Raw genomic sequence first — 19,756 nt, forward strand, 5'->3', positions numbered from 1 at the left:
ACAAATGTGGGTTTATTTCTGGACTCTCTATTATGTTCCATTGATCTATGTGTCCATTTTTGTGCCAGTGCCATACTGTTCTGATTGCAACAGCTTTGTAGTACATCTTAAAATCTTGGATTGTGATACCTCCAGGTTTATTTTTCTTTCTCAAGATTGATAGGGATTGCATTAAAGGTGTACATTGCTTTGGGTGGTATGGATATTTTAACAATATTGGTTCTTCCCATCCATAAGTGTGAAATATCTATTTATCTCTGTCATCTTCAATTTCTTCCATCTGCATTTTATAGTTTTTGGAATACAAGTCTTTTACCTCCTGTAAGTTTATTCCTATTTTATTATTTTTGGCACAATTGTAAATGGGATGTTTTCTTAATTTATTTCTGTTACTCCATGGCTAGTATAAAGAAATGTAACATATTTCTGTACACTAATTTTGTATCCTGCAACTTTACTGAATTCATTTATTAGTTCTAGTGTTTTTTGTTTTGTTTATTTGTTTTGTTTTGTTTTGTCTTGGCAGTCTTTAGGGTTTTCTATATATCATATCATGTCATCTGCAAATAGTGAAAGCTTTACTTCTTCCCTGTCAATTTGGATGCCTTTTATTTCTTTTCCTTGTTTGATGGCTGTGGCTAAGACTTCTAGTACAATGTTGAGTAGAAGTGGTGAAAGTTGACATCCTTGTCTTGTTCTTGATTCTAGAGAAAAAGCTCTCAGTTTTTCACCACTGAGTATAATATCAGCTGTGGGTTTTTCATATATGGCCCTTATTATGTTAAAGTATGTTCCCTCTTAACCTATTTTATTGAAAGTTTTAATCATGAAAAGATGTACTTTGTCCACTGCTTTTTCTTCGTCTGTTGAGATGATCATATGGTTTTATTTTTTTCTTATTAATGTGATATATCATACTGATTAATTTATAATTTGAACCACCCTTGCATCCCTAGAATAAATCCTACTCAATTGTGTTGAATGATTTTTTCATGTATTGTTGGATTTGGTTTGCCAATATTTTACAGTTTGCCAATTGTTTTGCAGTTGTTTTTGTAGTTCTTTTCTTCTCTTGTTCTCTTCCCTTTGTTGCAGGCTTTTTTTACCACAATACCAGGGATTTGTTGTCTTGCCACTTTCAACAATGAAGAGGTGGATGCAAAATAAGCAGCAGACAAAAGCGTATTAGAATATAAGATTAGAAAGGAAGTATAGTAGGAAAGCTCTCGTTACAGAGAGGAGACGTTAGAAAGTAAATGCCCGAGGACTATAGGTAAGGGCCCTTGTTTTACAAGGTTCTGGTCTCCCACTCCCCCTCCCCTTCCCCCTGTTCCTTCTCAGGTTCTACCCCTCTTGGCTTGATAGCTCTAGGTACTGGGTTGTCCATTCCTGATTGGCTTGTTTCCATTGTATGAGGGGTCTGTGGCCATACTTAGGTCTTTTATAAAATTCCTGAGGGGAAACCTGAGGGGGAATAGGTGTGATCTGTTCCATTCTTAAAGTGGAAACTTACACTTGAGGGGGTTTGATGTGGTCAGACACTCCCAGCATTGTTCCAAAATAGGTGTTTTTCCCCACCCATGGACCTCAGGTCATAATCTTTCCCTCTGCCTACTGAATCCTATCTTCTCCTGTCATACCTTGTTATCCGATGGCTTTCTTTAGTGATATGCTTGGATTCCTTTCTTTGTCATTTTTATTTTTTATTTTTTGTGACTATATTACAGGGTTTTTAAAAATTTGTTGTTACCATTGGACTTATATATAACATCTTATGCATATATCTGTCTATATTAAGCTGATGGTCACTTAGGTTTGAACCCATTATAAAAACACTAAATTTTTTGTCCACCCCATCTAGGTTTTATGTATATGTTACACTTTACATTCTTTTGTTTTGTGAATATCTTGACTGATTTTTATAGATATAATTGATTTTACTGTTTTGGTAAGTAAATAATCTACTACTTTTATTATATATTTTCATTTACCTGTGAAAATTTTTCCTTTCATAATTTTCTTATCCTGACTCTAACCTTTTTCTTTCCACTCAAAGGATTCCTTTTAACTTTTTTTTTTTTTTAAGTTTATTTATTCATTTTGAGAGAGAGAGGGAACAAGCAGGGGAGGGGCAAAGAGAAGGAGAAACAGAATCCCAAAGAGACTCCACACCATCAGTGCAGAACCCAATGTGGGGCTCCAACTCACAAACTACAAGATCATGACCTGAGCCAAGATCAAGAGTTGGATGCTTAACTGACTACACCACCCAGGCACCCCCCTTTAACATTTTTTTTAAAGCTAATTTAGTGGTGATGAATTCCTTTAACTTTTGTCTGTCTGGGAAACTATTTCTCTTTCTATTCTCAATGAAAACCTTGCTGGGTAGATTTTTCTCAATGGCAGGTTTTTTGTTTTGTTTTGTTTTGTTTTTGTTTGTTTGTTTGTTTTGTTTTCCTTTCAGTACTTTAAACATATCATGTCACTCCCTTTTAGCCTGTAAAGTTGCTGCTGAAAAATCAGCTAAAAGCCTTATGAAGTTTCCTTGTATGTAGCTTTTCTGTTCTCTCGCTGCTTTTAAAATTGTCTCTATCACTGCTCCGCCATTTTTAATTATTATGTGTCTTGCTGTGGACCTCCCTCGGTTGATTTTACTGGGGGGTTCTCTGCACCTCCTGGATCTGGATATCTGTTTCCTTCCCAGACTAGGAAAGTTTTTAGCTATTATTCTTCAAATAAAGTTTCTGCCCCCTTGTCTTTTCTTCTGGGATCCCTATAATGCAAACGTTATTATGCTTGATGATGTTGCCGAGTTCTCTTAACCTATTATCATTTTTTGTTATTCTTTTTCTTTTTTGCTGTTCAGCTTAGTTGCTTTCCATTATGTGTCTTCCAGGACACTGACCTGTTGGTTCTGCATCCTCTAATCGGCTATTGATTCCACCTAGTGTATTTTTAATTTCAGTTATTGATTTCTTTATTACTGATTGGTTCTTCTTTATATACTCTCTTTGTTGAAGGTCTCAGCTGAGATCCTCTATTCTTTTCTCAAGTCCAGTGAGTATCCTTATGACCATTACTTTGAATTATTTATCAGGCATGTCACTTATTTCCATTTCATTTAGCTCTTTTGCTGTGATTTCGTCCTGTTCTTTCATTTGGGACATATTCCTCTGTCTCCTCATTTTATTTAATTTTCTTTTTGTTTCTATGTATTAGGAAAGTCAGCTATATATACTGATCTTGGAAGTAGTGGCCTTACGAAGAAGGGATCCTGTGGTGGCCTGTAGTACAACACCCCCTTTTCACCAGAGCCAGGAGCTTCAGGTGTGTCTCTAATGTAGGTTGCATTCACACCTTCTGTTGCTGAGCCCTGTTGCCTTCAGTCCAGTTGGCTGCAACGGCCCACTTCAACTGTTCCGAGCAGAATGGACACTGTTTGGTCCCTGGGCTGTTAAGGGAGCCATTCTGGAGCTGCCACAGGCTTGTGCTTGGGTGGTGTCAGCAGTCAAACCAGGTGCTTGCCTTCAGCCCATCTGCTGGGACTGCAGTCACATTGAACTGCAGGGCCCTCTCCCTGTACTGCCCCCTGAGAGGCCTTTGTTGGTGGCCGGGCCCTATAGTTAGATCAGGTGACTGTCTCCAGTCTGAGTGTTGGGGCTGAAGTTGCTCTCACCTGCAGGGTGCTCTACTTTCCTTGTCTCCTGAAAGGGTTTGTTGGTGGGCAGCAGTGGCAGACAAGATGCCTGCCCCCAGTCCATCTGTCAGTGCTGCAGGCACACCAAATGGCGAAGCTCTTTTCCCATGTTGCCCACTGAGAGGCTGACCAGATGCCTGCCCTCTGTCTGTCTGCTTGGGCTGCAATTACACTGATTAGCAGGGTACACTCCCTGTGCTGCCAGATACGGGGTCAGCTGCTGGGTCTGCAGGCACACCGGTGTGTGTGGTTATTTTCCCCTCTCCCCAAGGCAAGAATCGCTTTAGAATTATGCTGGTCTCTGCCTATGCCGCTCGCAGGGTGTATTGGGGCAGGAGCCACTTTGGAGGGACGCCTGCCAAATGCAGCTGGTTGGTTGGTATGGATCCACAGGAAAATGCAGGAACAGAGAACACCATGTTAGCAAGGTGAGTGGAAGGTGTGCACACTGGTTCCCACAAGGATCTGGCTATGTAGGCTCGTGGGGAAGAAAGACACAGTGCCCACCAGCTCTTTTGTTCTTAAGGAAGTCTCCCTTCCAGTGCATGTTCTGGGATTAGTAAACACATCTCCTTCATGTATACCCCAGGCACTTTCAAACTGCTACTTCTATGCTATATCTAGGCAGATATTTGTTATGCTGGCTCCTTAAGGGTGGAAACTCAGTTTCCTATTGCCCTCTGGTTCTCCCAGAGCTAAGGCTCCTGATTTTTAAAGTACCTCGAGGTAAGCCCCGCTGATTATAAAAGCTTGTGAAATTAAGCCCCACTGGTTCTCAAAGTCAAGTATCTTTGTGACTTCTCTTACCAGTGCAGGGCCCCTGTGCCTGAGGTACCTGGTGTGGGGTCTGACCCTCTTGCTTTTTTGTGCTTGTGGTGGCCTTCGCTTTTGGAGTTAGTCTTCGTCGGGGCTTGGTTCCCAACTCTTCTCTGCCCTTTTGGATGTGTCCTTCTATCTACAAATAACTGTTGAAAGTCTGTTTTGCCAGCCTTTGGGTCATTTTCTGAGTTAGTTGCACTTATATGGCTGTTATCTTGGTGTGTCCATGGGTCAGGGTGAGCCTAGGGTCCTCCTACTGTGCCATCTTCCCAGAAGGAAAGGCAATAGTTTAGATGCCTAAGATATATCAATGGAAAAAGGAGTCAGTGAAGCCTTTCAGCATTAAGCTTACATCTTATCAAAGGTATGTGGGTAATAAGTAACAGACAACAAAAAAAAAATATGTCAAATAAAGAAACGAATGATGGATAAAGAGAGAAGTGGTGTCGGATAAAAGGAACAGGATGTGCTGGAGCAAGTCATGGGTTGGCTTTTAAATCAAGTGGTCAAGGTGGGACTCATTGAATAAATGAAATGTTAGAAAAATATTTCAAATACTTTTTTTAAAAAGCCATATAGAATATTTGGGGGCACCTGGGTGGCTCAGTTGGTTGAGCATCTGACTCTTGATTTTGGCTCAGGTCATGATCTCACAGTTCGTGAGATCAAGGCCTGCATTAGGCTCTGCACTGAGTGTGGAGCTTGCTTGGGATTCTTCCCCCTTCCCCCCACCCTCCACTGCACCTCCCCTGCTTGTGCTCTCTCTCTCTCTTTCTCTCTCTCTCTCTCTCTCTCTCTCTCTCTCTCTCTCTCTCTCAATAATTAAATAAATGAACTTAAAAAAAGAGGGGACACCTGGGTAGCTCAGTAGGTTAAACGTCCGACTTCAGCTCAGGTCATGATCTCACAGCTCCTGAGTTTGAGCTCCACCTCGGGCTCTGTGCTAACAGCTCAGAGCCTGGAACCTGCATCATATTCTGTGTCTCCCTCTCTCTCTGCCCCTCCCCAGCTTGTGCTCTGTCTCTCTCTGTCTTGAAAATAAATAAACATTAAACAATTTTCAAAAAAGAAACATGGGCCCTGCATTGTTACACGAAACAATTTGGAGATGATTATATGTTTGATTAATGACAGAATCCATTAAACTCAGGGCTCTTGCCTTTCAGTCCATTGTTCTTCCAGTAGCTACTAATGGTTGCACATTGTGTCCTTTAGAACTCTCTTGTTCCTAGACTTTGGCTTTGGTGGACCAGTTAAATTTCAAGAATCCTTTCAAGTTCTATGAGAGTATTACTAAATGCTAATTGGTCCAAGTAAGAATCTCTAAAAAAGGTATATATATTTATATCTCTAAAAATTTTAAGAAAAAAACCTAACAATAAAATAAATATAATAAAAATAAAAACCAAAGAACAAAGTTATAACAACCAAAGAACACACACACACAACTACGGTCACCATTATTCCTAATAAACCATATATATTAAGGAATATATATATATTCCATATGGAATATATATATATGGAAATAATCATAAGAAGAAGTCAGCAGTGATTTAATCTCAGAATAAAGGACAGTCCTTAAGAAAGGACAGCTGGCAATTTGACACTGCCTCTTCTACATACGTATCTAAACTTGTGAATGTGTATGGCCCTTATTTTTCGAGTGTTACTTATCTCAGCAATGCCATAACAATGTCCTCACAAAAATTTTTACTTGCAGGGTTCTCTAAGCCATGGGTTTCTACTAAGGTGCACATGGAAAGAAAAAAAGATTGATATAACGTATCTTGCTTAGCCCAAGGATGCGTTCCTTCTCATCTTACACATCCCTCTTCTTCTGGTAGATCTAGATCGTTTTCACTCTGAAGAGGGAGCAGCTGTGTCTCTCTTGACAGCCAAGTTGGCTACAGAGAACAGAATGGTTGCCCTGGAGGCAAGAATGAGTGAAGCACCATTCCCTTGCGATCTCACACGGGCACCCTGCCATCATCCTCAACTTTAGAATTCTTCCTAATCTTTTACACTCAATTGTCATGACTAGTTGTTATTATTCAGTTCAATGTAATTCAAATGGGTTCAGAAGAATCCAATCACCCAGTGTTGCACGCCAGCTGTATCTCAGATGCTATACCTGACACCAGAACTTCTGGAAACCCCTTCTATTATGTAAATCATGCAACACGCTAAAAGAGGTCAAAGAAATATATATGAAGTGTTTGAAGAGCACAGAAAGAAACAGCTAATGTTTTGGTTGGGACAATAAGCACTACAATGTTTGTAGTTCGCGTGGGTGACAGGAAGCATTGTATGAGAGAAGGTTATAGACGGGAAGGTATACCTGAGATGGAGTTTGAAAGATAAGTCAGTGTTTACAAGACAGAAACACCTGACAGGACCAAGACAAAGCATGAGCAAAGGTGAGATATGGAATGGCACATGTGGGAGAAAAGAATAATCTGGTTTGTCATTAAAATGGCTGGAAAGGAGACTGGCCCCTGATGGTGAAGGCATGTCCCTGTCATGCAAAAGAATTTGAGTCTCAACCTTGAGAATTTACTTTTTTTTTTTAATGTTTGCTTTTGAGAGACAGAGCATGAGGGAGGAGGGGCAGAGAGAAAGAGGGAGACACAGAATCCGAAGCAGAACCCAGGCTCTGAGCTGTGAGCACAGAGCCTGATGCAGGGCTCCAACTCACGAGCTGTGAGATTATGACCTCAGCTGAAGTTGGACGCTTAATGGACCAAGCCACCCAGGCACCCCTCATCCTTGAGAATTTTTAAACAGGAGTGTGATGCAACCTGATCATTTTAGAAAATTCATTCTGGTGGCAAAGAGCGTGCTGGGTTTGGGGTGAGACAGACTAGGGGCAGGGAGAATAACTAGAATGCTGTTAAAGTCACCTGAGCAAGACACGTGAGGGTTCTGACATAGGCAGTGTGGACAGAGAGGAGGAAAAGGTTCAAGAGGTGTGATCTTTTAATCAGCAAAGAGTAGCTGTAAAGGTCCAATCACCATGCCCCTCTGGCACAAGCTCCATTCTCTTGAAAATAGCAGTATTAATTTTGGTAAAGCAAAGCACCCTAGTAAAATGTAAAATATGGGCAACCACCTAAGGCTGCATCCTAGAATCACTGTGATGGGCAGTAAAAGCCATCCTCAGCCTAAGTCAGACTTCATAGAAATTCTTAACAGCAATAATAAAAATAATACAGCCCTCTAGAAAGCTAGAAATGTATTTGAACACACAGATTTTATTAGTCCCACAAACTTTCCATCAGGCTTCCCACATTGGATTTGTCAGAGCAGGGATGTGATGTGTCAATAAGCAGAGAATGTCATTAAGGTGAGAAAGTGGGTCTGAAGCTCGGTGTTTCACCCTGAGGTTTACTGGCTGAGATCTTCATGTTTATCCAAAACACCCTGGATTTTGTCTTGAAATAGGATTTTCCTTGCGTGATTTTTCTCTAGAATATGAAAGCTGTATATGCCAGAAACGCAATCTAAATCTTTGATTCCTTTCCATGCCCTCATTGTGTCCGTGAACATGAGATGCCAGGATCTACCAAAGTCCCGTGCCAAATGAGGAACAGTGGCAGCTGTCCCAACTCTCAATCTAGTGACTTTTCACTATGCTCTGCTGTCTTTTCAATGAATTCCTTCAAAGAATTTCCTCCCTTTGAAGACCCCAGCTTTTATGTCATGTGCCACCCCCACCTTCCTAATGATTTAGTACCCGACGTGCTATTTCTGTTTCCACCCTAGTATTGTCTCCTATACATTCTTGCTTTAATTTAGTTATACTCCCTTAGGTTAGTATGGTTTTCCCTTGGCCTTGTCCTCTCCATGTTCATTTTCTCTATTTTGTTTGTTTGTTCATGTTTTCTATTTTGTTGAGAGGACCTGCTTTTTTCTCTAGCCCAGAGGCACTTCTAATGCATAGTGTTCACTACTTACAAGCACATAATCAGGGCAAGCCCTCTGTGTTCTGCTAATTGAACAAGGCAATCCTGATGGGATCTCTCTCCAAAGGTTTTATGTCACACCTGCCATGCTCTGTTTCCTTCGTCTTCAGGTTTTTCAAAATCAGAGGTTCTGGTCCCAGTAAAACAACCTAGACAGACAGACTAATATTTCACTTTCTCTGTAACTTGAGAATAGGTCTCATTCACTTCATTCAACAAATCATTTAAGCACCTACTATGTGTTAGGCATTGATCTAAGTTAAAGGGATATGTAACTGATGTAGCTGAACAAAGTAGATGCAGGTTTGATTTGTTAGTGGGAGAGATAAGAATTAAACAAGTAATGGCACAAGCATATGACTACAAAGTGAGAAAAGTATTATGAAATGTAACCAACATGTACAGGATAACTAACTTGGTTACAGTACTGGATTCAGGACAGAGAGAAAAGTTTAAGGGAAAGTTTGTAAGAAAGTAATATTCAAGTAGAGACCAAACGAACAATCCAGCTGAAGGATGGGAGGCAAGCATCAACACTACAGGCCAAGGGAACAGTGTGTGTGAAGACACTGTCTAGGGCACAGTCTGGTTGTGTCTGAAGAGCAGAAAGCCCAGAGTGGCTGGAACCTTGCATAGATGACACCAAAGAAACACGCAGGACTTGGATGATGCAGGGCCTTGGTTGACACAGTAAGGTCTCAGGGTTTTATTCCAAGAATGGAACATCTACTAAGGGTTTTAAGAAGGAAAACAGCTAGATCAGTCTTTTGTTTTAGGAAAATTACTTCTAAGTTCTTCATGGAGAACGCAGGAGCGGATTAAGTAGGATACTGAGAACAGTCAAGAAGATACTGCTTAAGTTCTCTCAAGAGATAAGGGTGTCTTTGCCAAGGAAGAGTATCTTCATTACAAAATAGAAGAGACACTGACTGTGTATGCACGATGGTGCCTAGAGGAGTTTTGCAAAAAGATGGCCTACTTCTTTCCCCTCTTTTTTCTCTCTCTGCTCCTCCTCCTTCTTCCTTCTTCCTCCTCCTCCACCTCCTCCTCTTCCTCCCCTTCAATGTTGTAAACTGATTCCTTTTATACTTTGCGCTTATTCTAATTCTACCACTGAAATAATCCATATGGTATTTAACCAATGATCTGAATGCAATATGGCTTTCAAAGATTGTGGGATAGTGGCACCATCCTGTGGCATACGTCTTTATTCAGTGTCACACGTTACTCTAATTCTCATTTGATCCACAATTTGAATTTTGCTTTCAAATTATTATTATTATCATTATTGGAATTTACCATTAGGAATGTATGAAACCTTTCTTCATGAAACCAATAAAATCAACAAAACACATGAAAACAAAAGAAACCGACAAATCCACAAAACACTGAGGAGGTTTCCCAGAAGGAACCTGTGATGCCAGTGCTAAAGTGAAAGTTACTTCAGAATTATTTATAAGACAAAAGTATGCAAGAGCTAGAAGACAGCTTAGAGGTCATAGCCATGTCTTATTTTTAAAGAAGAGGAGACTAAAGTTCAAAGGAGAGTGACTTGCCCCAAATCTCACAACCAGAAATATCAAATTCTAGAATAAATATACATGTTTTGATTTTTGGCTAGTATTTATGTAACTATAATTCATTTATTTTTTTTATTTGCTTCCTTCCTTTTTTTGTCTTTCAAATCTCTACCATTTCCACAAACTGTCACTGTTTTTCAACCATTGTGATTTCCACTACAAAAATCCAGTCAGATAAGCAGTGCAATTTCTAACTAGTTGGCTAATGTTCCAGACTAATAACTTTTCCCATTATCAATTGAACTGAAACAATAATTTTCCTACACCAAGCCCAGCATTGTATTTGTACAGCCATATTTGACCATAAAGAAGGTACATTCAGCTGATTAAGATCAGCTTATAAATCCTCCTGTCGTCTGCTATTATTTACACTGAAAGGAAAGTATCGCTAGTTTCCTGTTCACCCCTCTTATTGCACACATGGATAGAAATATCATTCTTGTAGTCAATGAGAATTCAATTACACCAATTTAAAGACTTGTATTAAGAATGTAATGGACTGTTTTCTCCCTCTTATTCTGGAAACTCAGCTCATTTCCCACAGAAAATATAATGTGCTTTGTTGTTATTTGACAAGTGGCCTTTGTTTTAACCTTTAAACTTTACCCTTTTCCCATGCATACTTAATCTACACTTTTCCATTTAGTCATAGAAATGCTTCAAGGCAAATCTTTCCTTTGTTTTTAAGCCATAATTACTACTTTTCTTTTTGTTAGCAATGTGCCAAAAATATAAACTGCAAAGATACATATATTGGTGATCTGGGGTCCTTGTTGCTTAGAAACGGGGGGCCTTAGCTGCCAAAGGCATGAGTTAGGATTGTGTGCATTTTTCTGTAGTACAAGCCAACTGACTATAGAAGTTATAGCGCTCACATCTTGCCCCTGCCCATGAGCTGGAAAGAGGAAGCTAAGAATCTTGCATGCTGCGTAGTCTTAGCAGTCTTTTGAGCAACAAACATACAGGTAATTTTTTGTTAGCTGTTCAAGGCAGCCTAGGCTACAGCTGACCTACCAGGCTCTCAGTCTGCAGCAAACAAATCGTCACTGTATCTCCATACTCAGTCGGCTCAGGTCGTGATTTAAAGGCATTTGATACACTCATCATAAAAGTTCAGAAATCTTTTCATGAGGAAATGCATACAATGGCTAGGCAATCAAACAGCCATCAGGAATTTGAGAAGGTTTAATTGGGATTTAGGACTGAAGGTGTTAAGGTATCAGGTGAAAATAATGGAATTGATCACAAAGAACCCTTACCTCACATCTAATCTTGGTTCCCAGTTGGTGTCTGCTGCCATGTTAGACAGGGAATCGAAACACAAATCGTAGTACTGCCAAAGACGTATCCTCGCCGGCTCTAGTCCCTGTCCTCCCTGGCTCTGTCACCAGCGCCAGTTCCCTGTAGATAATAACAGAGGAAAGAAGCTAAAGTTGTATGTGGTGAAAAAGGAATGTGTGTGTATATGGGGATGCGCAATTGGGAATATATTGAAATGAGGAAGAACAAGTGTATAGATTATGTTAATATGTAAAAATACAACTGAGTAAGGGTGCCTGGGTGGCTTAGTCAGCTGAGTGTCTGGCTCTTGATTTTGGCCTAGGTGGTGATCCAGGGTTGTGAGATCGAGCCCTGCATCGGGCTTCACGCTCAGCATGGAGATGCTTGGGATTCTCTCTCTCCCTCTGTGCCTCTCTCCCTGCTTGTGCTCTCTCTCTCTCTCTAAAATAATATATATATAATATTATAATAATTTATATTATATATAAATTATATTAATAATTTATATTATATATAAATTATATTAATAATTTATATTATATATAAAATAATATATATATATGACAGTAAACTGATTTCTTCATTGGTTATTCTTCAAGACTTTTTAAGCCCACAAAATTTCCACTCCTGTAGAATTATTGTAACTCAGACAGAATTTTACACCCTGGGATATACCTATGCTAGTGGTGTGGACTCTCACTCTTGTCGTATATATATTTCTTTCTTTTGCATTTCTTAGATTCAAGGTCTGCACATATGGCTTTTGACCATTTCCTTTTTTTTAAAGAAACCACATTTCCAAATCTAGAAAGTTAATATGAAGATACCCATTCTTCCCTTCTCCTTTTAAAATATGTAGTTGGGGCGCCTGGGTGGCGCAGTCGGTTAAGCGTCCGACTTCAGCCAGGTCACGGTCTCGCGGTCCGTGAGTTCGAGCCCCGCGTCGGGCTCTGGGCTGATGGCTCAGAGCCTGGAGCCTGTTTCCGATTCTGTGTCTCCCTCTCTCTCTGCCCCTCCCCCGTTCATGCTCTGTCTCTCTCTGTCCCAAAAAAATAAATGTTGAAAAAAAAATAAAATATGTAGTTGAATTTAAAAGAAATGAAATGCTATGGTTTTAAAAAGTGGAATACAAATACGAAAATGAAATTGCTTTTTTCTTTCAACTTGATTATTTCCAAAGCTAAGTCTTAAAAAGGACACTATGATGGAGACAAATTCATTTGCTTGCAGAATCAAATACAAAACTAAATATATCCTTTATCTAAATTAATATAGATTATTTATAATTTGTTCAAGTCTTAAGAGGAAATGGGGCTACTTTCCCTAAGGGACAAATCTTTACTTAATGTGATCTTGGTTTCTATTGCAATTGATTTCTGTGTTTCTGAGATTGCTATTAACCTGAAGCATCTGAGAAAAGGAAGGCAGAATATTATTTCCATCTTTGCCTTATCATAAAATGCCACCCACTGAGTAGATAAATAGATGAACCAGATCTAGAAATCACAGGTTTCAGAAGGCAGTGGGGGTTTTAGGAGTTATTTATTTCTTTTCTTTTACTTCCTTGTGAGAAAAGCATTCACTTTTAGTAATTCCTCAGGTAACCTGCATCCAGGACTAAGGAATTGGAGAAAACTGTGTACTACAACAATCCCTTAAGTTTTCCATCTATAAATGTTGACTTTCCATGAGTAATGAGTCCCTGAGGCAATGTCTGCGCAGCAACTCAATATCACTTCGAAAGTTCAAAGAATTAAATAATGGAATTGATCAAAGAGATGCCCGTGCCTCTCACATTCAGTCCTAGTGCTTGTTTTCACTGAAACCTGGATTTTCATACCAACCACTTAGTTCTATCATTTTTCACCCTACGTTATTGTTAAAGCTGTAAAACATATGAGACTGCTTTTCAATCATTTGAGATTTCCTTGAGACAATGCTTCTGCTCATTTTGGAGCAATTCATTGAGAGGATCCAGCCTTTGTTGTCAAGCAATTAAAAAGTGTACTAACGTTTATGGGCTGCCTGGGTGGGTGGCCCAGCCAATTAAGCTTCCAACTGTTGATATCAGCTCAGGTGATGATTTCACGGGTTTGTGAGTTCAAGCCCCACATAGGGTTGTGCACTAAGATTGTGGGGCCTGCTTGGGATTCTCTCTCTCTCCCTCTCTCTCTGCAACCACCCCCCACCCCCCCCCCCCGCTCACATACTTTTTCTCTCTCAAAATAAATAAACTTAAAATAAATAAATAAATAAATAAATAAATAAATAAATAAATACTAACATTTAATTAACTCTCACTATGTACCCATTTGGGGCTGAGGTTTATTATCTCATTTAACCTTCACAGCAATTCTAAGATGCAAGTATGTTATTTGCATTGTAAAGATTAAAAAACGGATATTGAGAAAATTTGCAGTCTGCCCAAAGTCACCAGTAATTAAGTGGAGGACTATGGATTTAAAGTTAGGACTTCTAGGTATGGAATTACAGATTTTTTGTTGTTGTTGTTGCTTGTTTTTGTTTTTTGTCTTTTTTGTTTGTTTTGTGCGTGTGTGTGTGTGTGTGTGTGTGGTTTAAAGTTTCTAAGTTGAACACGTTGTAAATTAAATATAAACCACACTCACATGTTTGTTTTTTTTAATAGTACATGTTTTACTCATGTTTATTAGTGGTGATGATGTACAAAACTATATATCTATTATCTTTAAGGGTCCAGTGAGAATGCAGTGACTTTCCAGTTGGAAATGTATCAATCAGAACTATTTCAGTGAACAAATCCCTTTCTCCTCCCCTCCACTAACTTCCCCTTCTTCCTCACTCCCCGTTCTTCACTTGCTTGCTTTCTTGCTTTCTCTCTCTCTCTTTTCTCCCTCTTTCCTGTACTTCCTACCCATCCTTCTCCCTCCCCTTCCTTCTCTTCTTTCCCTTTCTTCCTTTCCTCCTTCCCTTCCTTCCATTATTTCCCTTCCTTTCCTTCTTTTCCTTCCCTCCTTCCTTCCTTCCTTCCTTCCATTTCTTCTTTCTTTTTGTGGCACCAAAAATCTCACCATTGCCAAGACTTAAACTCTAATTCAGACTGGGTGATTCCAGCAGGAGAATAACGGACGATAATGTCTGGCCTATATAACTGAGCATTTCCAAGAAGTTCTCAACTTAGAATATTATTATAATAATGTATGTAAATAAGAACACAAATTACATTAATGGGCCTGTGTATGCACACAAGTGTAGAATAGAAGGGCAGTACTGTTTGCCATGCAACACTATTGAAATGCAATACTTAATTACCCACAGGTCAGGATTATAGAGAATATTATTGAAATAAACAAGAATTTGATATCATTGTTTAAATATTTTATTAATTATTAAATAGGGCTTGGAGAGTAAGGATAGATGATTTTGCTGTATAATTACCAAATAATACTGAAGATTAAATGTGAGAAAAAGCTTACAAAACTCTCAGAGGGGTTCATATTTGCATGGGGGAAAGAACTTTATTATTTTCACCATGATGTGCTTTCTTTTAAAAGGGGGAGTAATTTCTTTTAATTTTTCTGCAGATGATATTGCCTAAAAGGACTAAGAGAAATAACTTAGAGGTATAAAACTTTCAGCTGAGATCATTAACATAATTTTAACCCCAGTTAATGTGATTCCAAATATCTTAACTGTTCTATATCACTTTTTTATATTTTAAAAAGGTACTTAAAATTCTCAATCAATTAAGAATCCAATTATCTTTGATTAAAGTGGTAGCAAGAATCAATGCATTAAATTCAATTTGTTTATTTACTTTTGATAAATTAAGCCTTTCAATATTGGGTGAGTTTTTCCAGAGTCACTGAGAAACATTCAGCCAAAGTCATAATTCATATTGTGTACTCCTTTCCCATATTTAGGAAAATGAGGCTTTCTAAGGCATCCTGAAAGTTTTTTCTGTCCCAGAGAATCTCATGGAAAGGTAAAAATAAAAATAAAAAAAAAAGTAAGATAAAAATAAAAACTTTATGCTAACGTATCGCTTCACTTTTCCAAAGTAACATCTTGTCTTCACATTTTCTAACACTAATCATGTTTCTGTATCAGAAAGTCACAGACTGTTAGATCAGTTCTCAAAAAGAATTTCCATGGAAATGTAAAATCAAACTAAGTATGCTACCCAGAAAATCAAATCTGGTTCAATTGTTTCCTTCGACTGTTAGGAAGGCAGAACTTTTTTTTTTTTTAAATATATGAAATTTATTGTCAAATTGGTTTCCATACAACACCCAGTGCTCATCCCAAAAGATGCCCTCAGGAAGGCAGAGTCTTGACGTGACTTACAAAATGTCACGTTCCTACTTAGAGGTAAATCTGAGTTTAGAAAATCTCTTTTCTTAAGCTTTGTATGTCTTCCCTCTTTCTCTTTTTGCTTCCTGTGTCCTCAGCAATCACTCCCTTCTCTTATCCTGTAAGAGGTCCCATTTTGTTCCATCTCCAGGCTTGCTTTAGCTATTAGACATTTCAAAGGGCCCAGCCCTTAGAGACTAGCTTGCCTATTGTCCTAGTCATTTGTGGCTTTGCTTTTTATCTGAGATTGGTGACAAAGTCTTGTGATAGTTCCTAGTGGGTCCCTCGAAGTCATATCGCATGCTGTACATAACAGCTCAACTACTTCTGTGGTCGCCTAGAACGAAACATCCATTGAGGGCAAGCCTCATGGCAGGGACAGAGGCTAAATGGACTTTCTCTCGTCAGTTCTAGCCCGTTTTTTGACACACTGAGTATCTAATGTGCCACCGGCAGTGACCAACCATGAGCCTTTATGTAGTACCATAACTTTCAGGGAACAGTTAGGTCTCTCATAGCAGGTTACTTAAATTGACCCCTTCCATCACAAAGAGGGCATCATTTGCTTTCACAGAATAGATATTAATTCTAGATCTTTTAATTGTTATTTTTTTAATTAAAAAATTTAATGTTTATTCTTGAGAGAGAAAGAGAAAGAGCGCGAGTAGGGGAGGGACAGAGACAGAGACAGAGACTCAGAATCCGAAGCAGGCTCCAGGCTCTGAGCTGTCAGCACAGAGCACCACGCAGGGCTCGAGCCCACAAAGTGTGAGATCATGACCTGAGCCGAAGTTGCACGCTTAACTGACTGGGCCACCCAGGCGTCCCTAAATTAGTTTTTTAATGTTTATTTATTTTTTAGAGAGTGAAAGAGAGAGAGACAGAGTATGAGCAGGGGAGAGGCAGAGAGAGAGGGAGACACAGAATCTGAAGCAGACTCCAGGCTCTGGGCTGTCAACACAGAGCCCGATGTGGGGCTCAAACCCATGAACTGTGAGATCATGACCTGAGCTGAAGTCAGAGGCTTAACCAACTGAATCACCCTGGTGCCCCATATTAATTCTAGATTTTGACTTTCTTTTTCTAGCATTCATCTTCCAGCACTATCATATTAGAGGTGCTGATGGAAACTTAAGTTACACTGAGTCCTACCAAATGACTTAATTTACAGTGAAAGAAGCTGAACAATCATTGGATGCTCTGGGATTTGTAGACCTTACTTAGTATGTCATCACCCAGTGCAGCTGGTCTCACAGATTGGTGGAAAAGCCTATTAAAGACACTAATGTGACACCAGCTGGAAGACAATACTGTGAGTTTGTGATTTACCTATAGCATCTGGCATAAGACGTGCAAATGCCACCAATATACACTGCTGTTTTTCCCACAGCCCATTTACAAGGTCAGAGATAAAGGTCACAGAAATAGGTAGAATCTCTCCCAATTATGCCTAAAATAGAGAAAAATTTACTTCCCATCTCAGTGACCTTGGGCTAATGATTAGAATTTTTGGAACCCATTGGAGGAGTACTGTTATCAGGGAACGTGTTAAGGATTCCAATGGAATAGGAGACCGCTCTGCAATTGAAGTCCCTTCATGCCACTGGTGGAAAGAGAGTGAAAGAGTCGTGCTGTGGGTTGTATAGATCCAACCTGACAATCAAGAGGAAATAACGTAGCACCACTCAACAAAGGCAAAGAGGAGCATGACTGAACCCAGGGGAATCTTCTGCAAGATTTCATATTATTTTATGCAAGGGCAAATGTGCACGGAACTATGCTGTGACCTCAATTAGAACACAAAGGCTCAGGTTCCTTCAAGAATAAAAGTTGGGGCCACTCCACTGGGTACATAACTCTGATCATCTGAGACACCAACTAAAGACAGACATATTTAACAGAAAAGGGATGGAATAGATGTCATCAACTGCCTTGGGTCCAGTCACAGAACTGAGGACTGTCGTCACTTTCTGTGGGCTGCATCACAGTGATGGAGGAAGCAACAGTCTGCCTGAATGGCACCCGGGTGTACTACTCTTTCTGTGCCTCATTTTTATCCCCTTTCAACTGTGGATAACGATACCTACTTCTTATCATTGCTATTAGTATTATACGGGATAGTGTAGAAACAAGCACAAAATTAAGTGCTTAATTAATGTTATGTAGTAACTGAAATAACTATTATTGCTGATTGCTACTGTTTCTCTTTTGTTCCTTGCAATATCATCTATTTATTTACGTACTTTAACAACGCTCTCTTTTTTTCTATTCCTTTTCTCTACTATTCATGTGCCCCTGTCTACTATTCTAAAGAGGGTTTATGGGTACTATTTACTCAAGAATGCTAAATATTGATGAAACAACAGAAAAATTAGTAGAGGAATGGACATCTAGAGATTCCATACTTGAAGCTATATGTAGTAGATGGTGAAATTTTAGGTTGCCTCCCTTTCAGGGAGGGGGTATTATCAAGCAATGGGAGAATAGTTGCATTTGAGAACTGTTTTTTATATACTTAAACATTTTTAGAAGTGTAAGTGTAGCAAAAAAAGGGATACATGTAGATTTTTGGCAGTCCAAGTATTGGACTGTAGTGGATATTTGCCTTTTTATTTGATCCCCAGCATTCCATTCCAATTCCTTTAGGAGAATTTCCTCTGTGAGTGTGTCTCACACACTCGTGGGGCTCGTGGAAGCCTAAACAGCCAGAGAGTCCTTCTTCTTGTCTGCAGGGAGGTATCTATCTGTGACAGAGGCGTAGGTAACTGGTTACTCTGACCTAGAACTCTGACTCTTCTGAGAATGATGCAGATATGGGGTTTGTCATCTTACACTGGTTGTAGCAACCGCCCTGCCCCCATGGCTTGCTTCTTCTCACCAGACTTTCCCTTCAGGCAACTGGGGGATGGACATGGGGACAAGCATGGGAAGAATGAAGCCAGGGGAAGACATCAGCCTCCGGGGACTAAAGGGTCAAAAAGGGAGCATGCCCAGAAATTCCATAAGCCAATGGGTAGATTAGTATCCTGACAGGAGGAAAAAATGATTGACAATGAGCAGGAGACGGTATGAGGGAGGGGCAAAGAGAAAGAAACACCTTCCCTTTTACATGTATGTGTATGTCTGTGTGTGTGTGTGTGTGTGTATACATATGTATACACACACACACACACACACACACACACACACACACACCTGTGGACCTTTCACAGTATCTCCAAAAGATGACTAAGATATAAGGGAAACACAAAAATGAAAAGACACGATTTTTTGAAAGAAATATTTAAAGGCCACCAGGGGAGGAAGAAGTCAACTTCAAGAACAGTGGCAAGGAGAAGAAGAGATGTAAGGCTCATGCATGAAAAACACCTCACCTCTCCCTGGAGTGACTTCAGAAAATACATGGGTCCATCGGGGAGCTAGGTGGTGAACAACATTTGACTCCCTTAGAAAGAACTGCCCCGAAGGCAGGTATTTCTAGAAGTAGACAGCAGAAGGAATCTGAGAAAATCAAAAGAGGTCAAGTATATTTTATTGCAATTAACCCAACAGGTAAATGTTTTCATGTTGAATGGCTCATTTGAGGGTCGGCTTTTAACACGACAGCAGATACTGTGAACAGAGTGCTGGCTTGGTTTTTAGAAGGCATATGAGCAGTTGGGGTTTGGTTTTTCTGCTATATTATGTGTTTTCTGTAGTCCTCAATTTTCTAATATATAAAATGAGTAGAAAAACTGTCCTACCTACATTGCTGGATTGATTTTTACATTAAATGAGACAGTGTAAGTGATGAAAATGCATGTATTTGAAAGCTATATAGAACAAAATGGTAATTCTACTTATCGGTATGAAGTTCCTCAAACCTGACTAAGCAGAAGTTATTTATCCATAACAATCACTCCACAGTCTATGGGATGCATGTGCCCTATGTAGCTTTGCTGGAGTGGTCACAACCTAATCTCAGGAACAAGGGGATACACCTACTGAAATGATTAAAAATGATCTTCCTCATTCACATTCTCATTTTGAGGAAACTCTTCTAAACTGAGTTATTCTAGCCACCTCCCCTGCCCCAGGGCTGG

At 39.5% G+C, this 19,756-nt stretch overlaps 1 long non-coding RNA gene across 1 annotated transcript in view; it reads right to left on the bottom strand.

The window, feature by feature from the left end:
* The window catches only part of LOC123384854, a 192,861-nt gene extending 173,501 nt beyond the window's left edge, over window positions 1-19,360 (bottom strand). The window contains exons 1-2 of the long non-coding RNA XR_006596538.1: window positions 19,049-19,360; window positions 11,321-11,462 (exon numbers count right to left, since the gene is read on the bottom strand). This is a non-coding gene — a long non-coding RNA (uncharacterized LOC123384854). The remainder of the gene's footprint in view (window positions 1-11,320; window positions 11,463-19,048) is intronic.
* Between the last annotated feature and the right edge of the window lie 396 nt (window positions 19,361-19,756).

This window comes from Felis catus, chromosome B1 (genome assembly GCF_018350175.1).
Source record: "Felis catus isolate Fca126 chromosome B1, F.catus_Fca126_mat1.0, whole genome shotgun sequence".
Taxonomy (NCBI): Eukaryota; Metazoa; Chordata; class Mammalia; order Carnivora; family Felidae; genus Felis; species Felis catus.